This window comes from Mesocricetus auratus, unplaced genomic scaffold (assembly GCF_017639785.1).
Source record: "Mesocricetus auratus isolate SY011 unplaced genomic scaffold, BCM_Maur_2.0 Super-Scaffold_100001, whole genome shotgun sequence".
NCBI lineage: Eukaryota > Metazoa > Chordata > Mammalia > Rodentia > Cricetidae > Mesocricetus > Mesocricetus auratus.
This window is the reverse complement of record NW_024429187.1, coordinates 3,651,888-3,667,366: the sequence shown is the minus strand read 5'-3', so window position 1 is coordinate 3,667,366 and position 15,479 is coordinate 3,651,888. Positions and strand designations below refer to the sequence as shown.

At 45.1% G+C, this 15,479-nt stretch overlaps 1 protein-coding gene and 1 long non-coding RNA gene across 2 annotated transcripts in view; one reads left to right on the top strand and one right to left on the bottom strand.

Moving 5' to 3' along the window:
* The first annotated feature begins 1,862 nt into the window (after positions 1–1,862).
* Gpr19 (G protein-coupled receptor 19) overlaps positions 1,863–15,479 on the top strand; it is a 30,491-nt gene continuing 16,874 nt past the window's right edge. Inside the window, 3 exon segments of the mRNA XM_013115443.3 lie at positions 1,863–2,298; positions 2,509–2,562; positions 13,475–13,630. The gene's annotated coding sequence lies outside the window, so the exon portion shown is untranslated.
* Positions 12,014–13,267, bottom strand: LOC121139674. Its single transcript, XR_005876571.1, has 2 exons — positions 12,944–13,267; positions 12,014–12,179 (listed from the first exon to the last, which is right to left on the bottom strand). It is a non-coding gene; the product is annotated as an uncharacterized LOC121139674 (long non-coding RNA).

The window sequence follows — 15,479 nt, the reverse complement described above, 5'->3', positions numbered from 1 at the left end:
AGCCATCCTGTATTACAAAGCAAGACCTTCTCTCAAAACAAACAGGACATACACACACACACAAACAAAATAGCACCATCACAATCTGTTCTTTTATGATAGCTGTCAGTCTTGATAAAGCAAGCCCCCTGTTTTGAGTTAATCTAACTATGTGAACCAGAAATTTATATATATCTTTTCTGTATTTTTTCAACATTGTTCAACACAGGTTTGGAAAACTGGTTAGCATCTAAGCAAGCTATTATTCCTGTAGATAACAGAGAATTTTAAAGTAAGTGCTCACCTGCGTCTGTTTTTAAGACAGGGTCTCATAGAGCCCAAGCTGGCCTGGCACTCAGTGTACAGGTGGGGATGACCTTGAGTTTCTGACCCTGCCTCCACAGCTGGGAATACCAGGCCCCATTCCATCCAGTTTTGGACAAAACCTGTGGCTTTTGTGCAAGGAGCCCACCAACCGAGCTACAAACCCCAGCCATATATATTATCCTCTCTCTCTCTGTCTCTCTTGCCTTGTACCACCATACCCAGATGGTACAGAAAAGTTGTTTAAAATAGAATCATACTGAACATGAAGAAAACCCATAGGCTAGCTTTTGAGATGATGGCTTTTCCTGTGACAGATTTCTCACTTTTCTAGTAGGAAATGTTACAAATTTCAAGTCTTCAGATTCACCAGTCAAAAAAATAACAAGGGTCTAACAAAATTGTCAAAAACACCAATTGTTTTTAAACCTAGAAACATAACCAGGCTTATCTGATTTACCCCTTATTTATGGTTTTTGAGCATACTGGAATGTGTCGATAGAAATTCTTTCACAAAACTTAAAAAACTCACTTTGCCTCCACTTGCATGTGGATACTCGTACCTTAAATAATCTAAATCAAATGTGCCTGTCAGCATTGTGTGCCTGAATCCACTTGAAGCGAACTTGGATGAGAGATTCGAACTCTTAAAAACTGGCTTTTAGGCTTCTGCTTTATCTGGTTACTGCTTCTAGTGTCAGCTCTTTCTAGTTTCAAAATTTGCATGGCTGCCTTTCTGAGTTTGCTTCAAGAACCAGGCTTGAGCCACGCAGGAATTGCTCGAACTCGGCGGCCTCGGGCTGAGACTTATTTGCATCCCTGCCGTAGCAAAGTCCATTCCGGAGTGCGGCGTCAGCGCCGCCAGCTTTCGCGCTCACGCTCCGCCGCTCTCTTTAGAGATGGAGGGCCCAGCACCCGGGCCACCGGAGCCCCTGCCTCTGCTTTCCGGGCGTCGTCGATTTCACGGCGGGCCCCCGAGGTCTCGAGGGCACACGGCGCCGCGCGACACCTCGCTCCCCGCTCCCTCGTCCCGGGACGAGCAGGCGCGGTTTCCCCGGAGGGAGGTCCACGTCACCCGCGCAGGCGCGGGAGCGGGCTCACGCCGGCGGGAAGGGGCAGGCGCTCGGGCCGCGGTAAACAAGCACCGCGCATGCGCCGCGGGCCCAGGGTTCCGTCTTTTGTTTTGCATGGTTGAAAAGGGGAGGGGGAAGGGGAGGCCGAGCAGACCCTAGCGTCCTGAGACGGCGAGCTGTCTGCCTTTTTTTTGTGCTGTCTGTGGTGCCACCTGCGCGGCCATGGGAGCCAAAAATCCTCCACAGAGCTGTCGGCCCGCCAGGGGCCGTCTCTGACTGCACTGAGGCTGAAAGGACAAAAAATTTTAAATTATTTTTTTTTTCTTAAGGAGAGGTGAGGGGCGGTCCCTCACCGCAGGCCCTTTCCCCAGACAACGCGAGATCCTGCGCCAGGACGTGACGGCCCGCCCCCCGCGCCCCGCCCCGCCCCCACCGAGATCATGTGCGCATGCGTGTGGCGTTTTGGCGCGCAGACGGGTTTCAAAACTTCCTGCTTGGTCTCAGGTGGCCGGATTCTGGCCCCGAGGAATGTCTGTCAGGATTCTAGCGCACAGCGTCACGTTCTTAGGGGTTTTCGTTCGAGATTCCACGCGAATGTAACTCGGGCCCTCTTTTCTGTTCGTAGATGGGTCATGAGTTGTTGGGAATCAGACAGCCAGAGCGGGAGTGGGCGAGCCCAGCACGGTTTTAAAGTAAAACGTTGAGAGTTTTTGTAGCTGTGCAGGATGGTAACTGCAAGCAGCGTAAAAGGATGAATCTGAGGGACGAAAGGAATGTTTTGTTTTGTTTTTTCTTGAAGACCTTGAGAGGCTGTAAATGTGGACAGAGGTAAACTGATATGAAGATGGGAAATATTAAAAATGGAAGAGGTAAATGAAGACAGTACCACATGCTTGAGAGCTGAGTCCAGAAGGAACTATAGGTAGGAGAGGAAGCTTAGCCTAAAATATTTATGCATATTCCTAAACCAGAAGGCAGAAATGCCATTTGGTCTATGACAGTCAAGAGTGGATTGGAAGTGTCTGACTGAGACAGACTCGTTTCTAAAAGGGTTATGAGCTGAGGTTAGGACGGAGTAAAACAGGTAATAATCTGGAGGGGTCTCGCTGATCTGGCCTCTTTTCTCTCCCAGGGCACATGGAACACCTGCACAAGCACTGGATTTTTGCCCTGCAACGTCTCAAAGGTACCATTCAACACCTGAAGTGACCTGTTCCCAGAATCCCCCGGCACCTCCCACCAACCTCACCCTTCGGCCAGAATGAAATTTAGCTTGCAAGTTATTCAGATGTGTCACTGGCTCATTCTAAGACTACATATTACTAGTCTATGGCCTCTCAGTTCTGTAGATCTTGGAATCCACCTTTGTTTTAGGAGCAGTGCTATATAATACAGTCAGTATTTAGGTATTTTTCTTTTTATCCCCCAGCGATTGTTCCTAGGACCATGCATAAATACTGAAATTCATGATACTCAAGTCCTCCATGTATTGAGATGAACTATTTGCATGTAACCTGTGTACCTTGTAAACCTATAGATTACGAGTAATATGTAAATCAACGTAAATACTAAGTAAATGACTCCTTATTATATTGTGTAGGGAGTGAGGGCAAGAAAAGCATTCAGTACGGATGCAAATTTTTCTTCTCAATATTTTTTGTCTGAATCTGAGGATGCAAAACCCATGGATGTGTGTGTGGGGGCTGCCTTTCTCCATTTCTGTGTGAGTTATCTCTCCGTATTGATCAAGATTGGCCTAAATGGACTCAGAATCTGGTCTCAGGTAGTCCTTTTGCCTCGGCTTCCTCCATAACTGACACTGCAGGTGTGTGCTGAATATATTTTAATCCTTTGTGTACTCTGTAGAGAAAACATAGGAAGGCTGATGGGGCCCAACAAAGGAGTAGTGATAAGTGAGCAATATAGCTTCCTTCATCTGTAAGAAAGCAAAAATGGAATGCCTTAGGATTGAAGCTGGCAGTGACGGAGAAAGATCTAGTTATTAACATACAGGGGAAAGTGCTTGGGAAAGAGGTATGGAGGAGTCACACACCCACAGTCCCAGCTACCCAAGGAGGCTGAGGCAGGAGGACTGCTTGAACCTAGTTGGAGAACAGCCTGGGAGGTGGATGGAGAGAGGAAGAAGGAATGAAGAAAGAAAGGACCAGCCATGGTAGACCCTAACAGGAAGTTCTCCCTAGACCACTGTATTTTGGCAGACTGTGTTCTGTCCTGTCGGCTGCATGTGCTGAATTCACAGGAAAAGCAGGAAAAACTTATGGATACAATAGAATAGGATTTCTGGGTTGTAGCCTAGATATTTGGTTAGTGATTGGGATCACCCACCAGTTAATATAGAAACTCTTAAGAGTCAGGGACCCAAAACCTAAGGCTGGACTCTTGGATCTTCCATTCAGGCCACGCGACGTCTCAGAGGCTCCTTTTCCCGATTTATAAAGGATTACAGTAAAAGAAGGCCAAGGGTATTTTTTCTTAAAAATTATTTTAGCTGTGTGAGTGTTAGCCTGCACCACTTGTGTTCCTCATGCCCTCAGAGGCCAAAGGAGGACATCTGGTCCCTTGAGATTGGAGTCACAGATAGCTGAGAGCTGGGAATTGAAACTGAGTCCTTTGGAAGAGCAGCCAGCACTCGTAACTACTGAGACATTCTCCATCTCTCCAAACTTAAAGAATTAAAGTGATGACAACGTGAGCTAGTATTGGAAAGATTCATACCCTATGTGATCAGTAAGAGAGTTTCTTTCTTGAGCAACGTGTGCTTGCAGCTGCCCACCTGCAGGGAGCATAAGTCTGTCGGTGTTGGAAAGCCTTAAGACAGGTCCTTTCTCTTGCTTGTACATTAGAATTCCCTCAGGAGCTTTGAAAGATTTAATGCCTGGCTTTACCCTAGATCAGTTAAATCAGAATGTCTGGGAGTGGTGCTCCCAGACATCAGTATTTTTTTCTTTTTTAGGATTTCCAGCTTTATTTAGCGTGTGAGTACACATGTGTGTGAGAGAGAGCGTATGTGCAAGCCACAGCTCGTGTGTAGAGGCCAGAGAACTTGGAGGAGTTGGCTCTTTCCCAACATCATATAGGTCACAGGTTTCAAACTCAAGTCATCAGGTTTAACAGCAAACTTGTACCAGCTGAGCCATTCCAGTGGCTCAACATGAGTACCTTCTAATTTGTCTTTATAACTGTTGTGTGAGTGTTTGTTTCTGATGTATGTGGATGTCTTTGCTTTTGCCACAGCGTGCATGTGTAGGTGAGAAGACCACTGTGGAGTCAGTTGTCTCCTTCTCTGTGGGTTCCAGGGATGGAATTCAGCCTGCCAGGCTTGGTATATGGGGCAGCGAGAGTCTTTACCTCTTTGGCCCATCAGTTCGTTCGTTCTCTCTCTCTCTCTCTCTCTCTCTCTCTCTCTCTCTCTCTCTCTCTCTCTCTCTCTCTCTCTCTCTCTCTCTCTCTCTCTCTCTCTCTTTCTTTCTTCCGACCAGGCTAGCCTCAAATTCTCAGATTTCTCTTGCCAAGCGCTGGGATTAAAGGTGTGCATGTACCCTACCATGCCCAGCCTCCATTAGTATTTTTCTTTTTTAAAATTCTGGGTTTGTTTTGTTTGGATTTGTTTTTTTAGTAAGGTTAAGAACCACTGCATAAAGAGTTCCCTCTAGAAAACGAGAAGAAATTAAGGTCCGTGGCTTAACTCTGCATAGTCACACACTGGAAGATTTTCTGGAGGAATAAAGGCAAGGACTTGAGATGAGCACATGAGTGGAGCACAGTGAGGCAGATTGTGGGGGAGACACTGAAGTAAGCACCCTAGCTTGGGAGCAGCTAGTGCTGTCATTACTGCGGATGCCAGGAGCAGACTGGCACACTTTGAAGCTCCCAAGCTGGCCCTTTGATCTCGCATAGGTTTCTTTGCCACCTGGACCTGCTCTGCCCCATTGATTGGGGAAGGCATGATTAAAGTGCTTTCACCCGGGTGGTCTTCTCTCCTGGGAGGGCAGGTGGGAATGCCTTCTTAGCAGGCATCAGTAATGAAGCCTTTCCATAAGCCTGTCAGGGGGCTGGGGATGATCTGACCACACCAGTGGCTTTGCTGTTGCTGACAGATGAGAAAAGGGAGGTTTAAGCCCATCGTTACAAGCCCTTCTCAGTGAAAACAAAGTCACCTGGGGAGGGAGAGTGTCTGGGAAAGAAAGTTCTGTGTGTGTGTGTGTGTGTGTGTGTGTGTGTGAGCGCGAGTGTGCGCGCGCTTAGCCCCTGAGTGGTCTCCACAGCCTCGGACTCCATCATTGAGTAAGTCCCGGTTTTTAAGGAATTAGTGAGAGAGGCCTTGTGCACTACGCAGACATGCAGGAGAGATTGGTGTCTGGCTCAGGTAGTTCTTTTTTAAACTTGAATGAATTTGTTATTGGTATGTGTGAGTGTGATGTGGTTGTGGGGTCAGGTGACAACTTTCTGGAGTCGGTTTTCTCTTTCACCTTTATGTAGGTTCCAGAGACCAAACCACTCAGGCTCTCAGGCTTCTGTGGCACTTTATTCACTCACTGAGCTCTCACCACCCTCAGATGATTCTATGAGTTTGAGTGAGCCAAAGACAAATAATGCTTGAGGTTCATGACTGATTTCTTTTCATCTGCTGGAGATTATCAGTGCTTTTGCATAGGGGGCAAAATAAGGATAGGGCTGACTGGGGGAAATAATGTAGTTAGGAGGTTTGGATTTATAGCCTAGGGGTAGAACACATGCTTACTATTCTATTCCTGGAGCCCTGCATTAGACCATCAGCTTAAAACCTGACACCATCCACCCCTCCCTCCCAATTATCAAGACTAGTAATTCTGTGCTTTCTGCTTTGAAGATAGAAAAAAAAATCTATTGGACCTTGTTCAAAGTTTCATGCTATACCAATATGGTGTCCAGTCCATCTTTCTGCTGCTTTAGGGGATGTTGGAAATGGAATTCTAATGAGAGTAGCTTCCTTGGGTGCAATCGACTTTTCTTTGTAATGAATTATTTTTTGTCTACAGAAAATATTTGGGGCCTGGTTCCATGAAGATCGAGGCTATGTCGTATCTGCCACTAGTGGAGTTGCAGCTTCCTATGCCAAATGAAGTGTCATCTGGAAGTGTGGCAGCTTGCTCAAAGCACAGCTGTCCCAGCTGAGATAATCTAATAAGCATAGCACCAGGAACTCTGAGCACTCTGGAGACTAAGAACAGAAGGGAAAGGTTTCAGAGGGAGGTTGCTAACATGGTATAGGGAAAAGACAGAAGCTTTAGTGTGTCCCACTCTGGCAAGAACATTGTTAAATGGCTAAGCCCTGTCGATTAGGAAGCCAGCGGTCTGGTCCAGACTGCAGAGTCTGGATGAGGTGGCTGAAGAGCAGATTCTGTAGAAAGTGAGTCATGGAATGGGATAGGAAGACAGGAGAAGGGGTGAAGAGAGAAGTAGATCAAATGTTACACAGGCTGGGCGTTGGTGGCGCACGCCTTTAATCCCAGCACTCGGGAGGCAGAGGCAGGCGGATCTCTGAGTTCGAGGCCAGCCTGGTCTACAAAGTGAGTTCCAGGACAGCCTCCAAAGCCACAGAGAAACCCTGTCTCGGAAAAAAACAAAACAAAATGTTACACAGACGACCAGGGGGTGGTGGCTCACACTGTTAGTCACAGCACTCTGGAGGCAGAGGCAAGTGGATCTCTGTGAGTTGGAAGCCAGTTCTGTGACAGGATCCAAAGCTTCACAGAGAAACCCTGTCTCGAAAAATGACAAAAATTAACAACAACAAAAACATCCACCCATACATATATACCGGGACTGGAGAGATGGCTCAGCAGTTAAGAGCACTGGCTGTTCTTCCAGAGGACCTGAGTTCAATTCCCAACAACCACTTGGTGGCTCACAACCATCTGTAATGATATCTGGCTCCTTCTGGCCTACAGCATACATGCAGACAGGATACTGTATACATAAATAAGTAAATCTTTACCAAAAGAACTTACATAACCCTCAACAGGGGCTGGGATGATGTAGCTCAGTTGGTAGAGAGGATGACTAGCATGCATTAAGCTATAGGGTTAGTCCCCATCATTGGTGGTGCACACTGTCATCATTCCAGGATGCACAGTGAGCCCCCAAGGCCAGCCTGGGCTACATGTGACCCTGTCTCAAAAAACAAAACAAAGAATATTTTAATTAGTAGTATCTTTTTTAAAATTATTTTTATTTGATGTGCATTGGTGTTTTGCCATGGGTGTTGGCAGACAGTTATGAGCTGCCATGTGGGTGCTGAGAATTGAACCTGGGTCCTCTAGAAGAGCACTCAGTGCTCTTAACTGCTGAGCCATCTCTCCAGCCCTAGTAGTGTCTTTTAAGTAAAGATATCCAGGAAAAATAAGGGGACTACCCAAGTTTTAATTCAGGAATAAAAGGATCAACATATACAAAATGTTTTCAAAGTAACAGTGAAAAATAAAAATTAATTTGCTTTAGGGTAATATCCAAATTCATATTTATTTAGTATGCCAGAACAAAGTTTACAAGCATGTAGCTGGCTTTTTAAATTTTTTCGGTTTTGTGGGCGCTGGAGAGATGACTCAGCAGTTAGAGCCCTGGGTTGGATTACCAGCACCCACACAGTGGTTCACAATGTCTGTGACTCAAGTTCCAGAGTCTCTGACACCTTCTTCTGGCCTACTTTCGTACTAGGCGTCCCCATGGTGAATAGACATACATGCAGGTAGAATACCCATACACAATAAAACATTTTAAGAAAATTGTAATTTCATTTCCTTTTAAATCTTGAAGCTGTAAAGTTGATTGGATGAGGATCCTCCCTAGAAAAGTCCCTGAACAGGGTGCAATGTTTCACAAACATGGAGACTTAATTCTATCACTTGGGAGGAAGAACAGGAGGATTAGCAGTTCAAGGTTACCTAAAGTGACATGGGCACCCTCCAAGCCTGCCTGAGCCATATGAGATTCTGTCTCAAAAATAACAGCAACAACCCTTATAGCAAAAAAATGGAAATGCAATAGATTCATTAATAGAAGTAATATGTGTGAAAATTTAAGTAGTATGTGGTAAAAAGGAAGATAAGTCTGGGTGTGTAGCTTGCTATAAAATGAATGCTTACTGGGCCCTAGCCTGGTTTAGTGCTCAGCACCAAAGATTAAAGAAGAAAGACTTGAGTAACTTGATTTGGAGGGGTACTGCCCCGAGTTGCCCTCTGTCACTGTGAGAGAGCGCCTGACGACAAAACACTTGAAGACAAGGTTTACTTTGGCTCCAGGTTTGAGGGGATGTAGTTTAGCATGGAGAGTAAGGCATTCAATGTGACCTTGAACAGTCGCCTTGTGTCTACATTCAGGAAGCAGGGAGATGAAGATTTGTGCTTAGCTCTCTCCTTTTCTCTTTGTGTTCAGTTCAGGACCCCAGCCATGGGCTGATGTGGCCCGAATTCAGGATAGGTCTTCCCTCCTCAGTTAAACCACTGGGAGCACCCTCACAGATAAACTCCTAAGGTGTGCCTCACTAGAGGTATATGTGTGTGTGTGCGCGTGCGTGGGTGTGGGTGTGGGTGTGTGGGTGGGTGTGTGTGGTTATGCCCATAGTGGATGTCCACCTTACTTTTTGAGATAGTCTCTCACTGGACTTGGAGCACACCGGTTTAGCTGGGTTGGCTGGCCAGTGAGGTCCAGGGATCCTGCCTCTCCAGCACTGGGATTACAGATTCTTGCTTCTGTGTTCAGTTTTTACATGAGTGCTGGAGATCTGAACTCTGACCCTCATGTTGTAGGGCCATCTCCCCAGTCCCTGATTTTCTTTGGTAGCTTGGCAAGGTTCCCGGTAGTGGGACTGGGACACCAACCCAGCCACAAAACCTTAGACTCACACCTGTCCTGCAAGATGTTCTGGGACAATAGTGGTTTGGAGCTAGTGAGAGTGGCCAACCAATGACTGGTCTAACTTGAGGCCCAAGCCATGAGAGGGAGCCCATGCCTGATACTGCCTGGGAGGAAAAAAGTAAATGATTTCTAATGATATTCTGCTGTACTCATAGATCAGTGCCTAGCCCAATCGTCAGCAGAGAGGCTCCCTTCAGCATTGATAGGAGCCAATGCAGAGACCCATACTCAAATACTAGGCAGAGCTCAGGGAACCCTGCAGAAGAGGGAGGAAGGATTATATAGGCCAGAGTGTTCAAGGACATCAGAAGAACATGTCCCATACGATCAACTAAAGCAGGGCCCACAGGGGTAATGGGATGAGGAGAGAGAAGAGGCTGTGGTTGGTCGGAATTATTGTATGAGAGAAGAATTCAAAACAAAACAAACCCCAAATCATAGTTTGAGAGACTAGTCTGTTTTTGGAGTGGATAAGACAGAAACTGTCAAGCCTGAACCACGGAGGCATAAGTCAGAGAACTTAACAATTTTAATGAGTTTCCCAGGGACAGTTGGATAGTGGTTTTCTTTCAGTTAGTGTTTGAAGCAATTGGGAAGATTCGTTTTATTTTAAAATTGATTGCACTTACTGTATCTTTGTATGTACACACACTGTGTGTGTGTGTGTGTGTGTGTGTGTGTGTAGGTCAGAGGATAACCTGTGGACGTTATTTCTCTCCTACCACATGGATCGTGGGGTGAAATCAGGCAGTCAGGTTTGGTAGCCAGCACCTTTACAAGCCATTCTGTTTCTTTCTCTTAAAAGAATTAGTTACCCAGTTATACGAGCCATTTACTTACCTTGTTTGGTTCTCAGGAGGTTTTGAGGTAACAGTGGTTGAATATAGTGTTTTTTTGTTTGTTTGTTTGTTTTTGTTTTTGTTTTTTTTTACGAGACAGGGTTTCTCTGTATTGTTTTGGAGGCTGTCGTTCCAGCCCGGCCTCGAACTCACTGAGATCTGCCTGCCTCTGCCTCCGGAGTGTTTTGTTTTTAATGATGAAGTCTTAGTATGTAGCCCAGGCTGGCCTTGAACATAAGATCTTCCTGGGGGCTGGAGAGATGGCTCAGAGGTTAAGAGCGACAACTACTCTTCCAGAGGTCCTGAGTTCAATTCCCAGCAACCACATGGTGGCTCACAACCATCTGTAATGATGCCCTCTTCTGGCCTGCAGGCAAAAATGCAGACAGAACACCGTATACATAACAAATAAATAAATAAATCTTTAAAAAAAAAAGATGTTTCTGCTTCCGAAGTGCTGAGATAATGGACACAGCCACCACTGATGGTAGATTTTGTGTTTGTGTTGAGATAGTCTTGTTACATAACCCAGGCTGGCCTTGGACTTGTTATCTTCCTGCTGTCCAAATAGGTTGGTACCTCCATGTGCAGTTTAGTTGTTCTTGGTGCTATTATAAGTACTGACCAGCATGCTTGCTGACTGGCCAGACACCTCGAGAGCCCAGCCCAGTGTCACAAGACTGTAATCTCAGCAACGTAGAAGGATGATGAGTTTGAGGGCAACCTAACCCAAACAAAACTAAACAAACAGATAATACATACCTAGTTTATTTAGGCAATTTTAAATGTGACAAATGTTAAAATTAAGAGCTGAATTTCTAACTGAGGATAGGGGTATCTACCTGTAAACCCAGCACTGGGAGACAAGGGCAGAAAGACCATGAGTTAGTTGGAGGCTAGCCTGAGCAAAATAGCAAGAGTATTCTGAGTCTTATATAAAAAGGAATGGATGTGGCCTTTTTCATAAAATAAAAGTAGGAAACACAGGGCTAGGGAGATGACTTGGTCAGTAAAATGCTTGAGGACCTGGGTTTGGATCTCAGACACCCATGTCAAAAGCTGGAGCTGGCTGACTAGCCAACCTATCCAAACCAGTGAGTTCCGGATTTGGTTAGAAAGAGAATTTTCACATCTTGCAAATCAGCATTTCTTCTCCAAAACAACAACATTTGGAGTACCTTGGTTTGTATTCTTGGTGAGAAATAATAAGTTGTATGTCAGCCTATGAAACAAGAATACAGCTACACAATTACATTTATTACTTTTTAAAAGAAACTTTTAAATTTTATGTTTACAACTGGCAGAATGTATTTATGTGTACCATGGCTGTGTCTGGTGCCTGTTGAGGCCAGAAGAGGGTGTCAGATCCACTAGAACTGGAGTTACAGGCCTTTGTGAACCACCTTGTATGCGCTAGGAACTGAGCCTAGGTCCTCTGGAAAAGCAGCAAGCCATCTCTCCAACTATTTATTTGAGACAGAGAGACAAACAGACAGACCATGGCATGTGTGGAGGTCATGGAACAACTATTTGGCATTGGTTCTGCATGTTGATCCTGGGAATGAACTTGAGTTATCAGGAAGGGTCTTTATACCCGGAGCTATATTGCCAGCCAGGATATATTGCTTTAAATTCCTAATTTGGCGTAATCCAAATGCCCTCCAATTATTACCTGAATTTATGTTTAAAAATTAATTTAGCAAGCTGGCCAGTGGTGGCGCAAACCTTTGATCCCAGCACTGGGGAGGCAGAGGCAGGCGATCTCTGAGTTCAAGACCAGCCTGGTCTACAAGAGCTAGTTCCAGGACACCCTGTCTTGAAAACAATAAAACAAAAACAAAACAAAACAAACAAAAACAACCAAAAACTCAATTAGCAATATATAGTCAAATGTATTTTTATTTTTTTTGTAAAATGGCAAAGCATTTGCAACCTGGTTGTCATGGTCAGTGTGCATTTGTGTTTCTCACATATCCTCAGTAGGCTATTAGGAATTACGTGAGTGCCTTCCAAAGAGAAACGCCTTTTTTGTGTGTTCTTCCCAACGCTGTGTGGAAACAAACAGTCCTCAGATACTCTACATAGCTGGCATCTTCAGTTAGTCCAAATAGATTTTTAAGGAAGAAACAAGGGAGGATGGGAGGACTCACTCTTTTAGTGTAAATATGGGTTTTTGGAATTCTGGCAGTATGTAGGCCCATAGCAATCCTGTCAGGAAGCTAGATTTCCACAAGCTAGGTTTGGTTCTGTAAGTGCTCACTGAAAGCTCTCTTCAACAATTCAGTTCTTTCCCCCTTTCTTTAGTCAGCAGGGTCCCATGGTGACCGGTTTTGAAAGCAATAGTCCCCTTCAGCAGTTACCTAGCACCATGGCAACCAGGACGTCAGCAAAGCAGGATAGTCCCACACAAAATAGCTGTAACCAGGCTTTATGCTGCCTCTCCAGTTCAACTCTGCCTGAGGCCCACTGGTGGAGCTAAAGACATCTAGGCTTGCACACCCCAACATTCTGTGTGTTGATATGAATTCTCCCATAAGTAGGGATGTAACAACATTATATAGTAAACTATATCTTGAAATCCCCCCCAACAAAAGAAAACAAAAAATCCAAAGAATATAGTGAAGGGGCAAGAAGCAGGATGAGTTGCAGGATACGGGCTAGAAAGCAGATGTAGATTTAGTGAAATTAAATCATTTGTTCTCCTAAGAAAGTAAGTTGACAGTCGAGGAAGTTAGAGCCCCAAATAAATGGTGTGATTTTATATTTAAATGTAAGACTTCAGGGACAAGCTGTAAAAATACTCTTATTTACCTGAAATAGACAAATGGCTTTAAGGCGTGCGGAAGGGAGGGCAATGCTGTCCGTGGTGCTGAATACTCCACTGCCCAGATGTGCTCTAAGGGTGCCCCCGAGACAGATTGAGGGACACACAGCCACATCCGCATGCTGATAAGAGGAGGATGAGGAACTGCAGAGAAAGCGCCGCTTCCTTCCTTCCTCTGCGGAGCAGCCGCGAAAGCTGGGGAGACTACCTGACGGCAGAAGGAAAGCCGGGAACGGAGGGCGGGGTGCAGGTCTGCGGCTGATCTTGCCCTTTTCATATGGAGATTTCTGATCAGAGCCAATCAGCTCAGAGACGTCTGCTGCTTTGCTCCTGAAAAGAGCGGGGGGGGAGGGAGAGGCGATGGCCACATTTCCCCCCTAGCCACATGATCCATTTCCCATGTGACAAATTCCAGAGCCTTGGAAAGGAGAAGGAGGCCCCCCCCCCCAGAGTGGGGCTGAGGGTGGGAAGATGGTATAACAGTCAACCCAGCACAGCGTCATCTTGTCTCCTACCAGGAAGCAGGCTGTGAGCTGCGGGAAGGCAGAGGACAGATATGAACGTGTTCTCAAGGGTTCCTGGTGTTTCATGGCATCCTCCAAAGTCCTGTCCGAGGGCTGCTCCTGACCAAGAAGACCTACAGAGACTGTCTCTGAGATCAAGTCCCGATGAAGGTATGTGTTCAAGATCGCTCCATCAAGGCTGAAATTTGGCTCAGGACACAATACCTTCTCTTTCTTTTTTTTCCAGGCAGGTTGGAGATTTTGTGTGGGTTTGAATGCTCATTAGGGGCATTACATTTGATGCAGGTCCAGAAAAGATGTCTAGCTAGTTCTGTAAAATAAATACTTCTCCAGAGTAAGCTCCTATTGAGGAAAATAATTTGGTTGGAAATTGTATGTAGTAATTGACAATAAAACCATAAACTCATTGATGAAAGGATTTCTCTCTGCTTAATCCCGGAAGGGGTGGGAATCGTCACTCAGAAGAGCTAGGTTTCATTGTCACTGTTGGAAAATCCTATCTCATCTCTCTGAGCTGCTGTTCTGTGCCCGCGCTACTGGCAGTAGCTTAGTGAGCCTGGGTGGGCAGTCCTGATATTCCTTTGTGCAGTTAGCTCATCCTCCTGATATCTCTGACACCAGGAGCACCAATGATTGTCCCCAAGCTCTGCCTTAAGACACTGGACCACCACAGAATTCCACATCTTATGGAAAGCCCCAGGGAAGCTCTTAACAGGAATCTGCCATGCACTCATCTTGGTTTCTTTCAGTATTTCTGTCCAGCACAAAGGGGAGAGCTAGCAAATAATTCACATTTAATTTTGTTTAACAGACACTTGAAAAAGTTCTTGCTCTGTGCAAGCCATGATTCCAAGTGTAAGTAATCATTAATCTTTACAGAATACAGTTTAGAGATACAGAAACCAAGGCATAGAGGAGTTAGTTCAGGAGCTAGTCTAAGATCATATAGATAGCACATCATAAATAGAACAAGAGCTGAATCTCAGGTCTTTTGATCTTGAAGTCCTCATTCTTAACCACTGAGCTATGCTGCTTGCCTTCTTGAGCTATCTCAAATGATGTCAACAGTCTTTTGGGCTACAAATTTTGTTCAGCTGACGCTACTATTGAGTCAGCCTGGCTAAAGCATATCTCCAGTGAAATCTATATTTAATTTTGAATTATCCCGATAGTCATGTTCTGTACCCCCAAATAACCCAGTAAGTAATTGTCTGTTCTCTCCCTCTGTGCTGCATAGATACCTAGTAGTAAAACACAGTGTTACTATGGTGATCACTGATGTCTAAAGGAAAAAAAGATAAATCTGGAATTATGTTATGGTTGACTTTTTAAATCAGAACCTAGTAGCAAGCCTAGCCTAAGCATATTGCCTTCATGTGATTCAAAAGAAAATGACTATATCAAGACAAATGGTGACTAGTGCCTGTAACCCTAGCACCGGGAAGGAAGAGTGCTGCCAATCCAAAGCCTGCCTAGGTTGCAGAGTCAGACTCTGTCTCAAAGAAAGAAAAAAAATCTTAAAAAATTATGCATATTAACTATGACTGGGTTTGTTTTTTAAAACCCAGTTTTTAAAAATAATATCATGCTTTTAAAACAAGGCAATGTCTCTTTGCAAATTATTTAAGGTTTTTAAAGGTAAAAGAAATTTGCTAGTGCCTTTTTTTTATAAGTTAGGAATTTGTGGGGCTGGGGAGATGGCTCAGTGTATAAAGTGTTTGGCAGGTGTGAGGATCTGACTTCAGATATTCAGCACTGAAGTTAGAAAAAGTTGTATGGCTGTGTGTAGTTGTGATCCCAGCACTGGGAAGCCGAAACAGAAGGGTCTCTTGAGCTTGTCATCTTTGACCTCTGACCTGCATGGGCATGTATGCAAACACACATGCACTGTGAGTGGTGGACAGTGCCTGCAATCACAGGTAAGGAGTGAGAGGTTAAGTAAGAGGACCACCAAGAGTTCAAGGATAGCCTGGGCTACAGAGTGGACCTCTGTAAAACA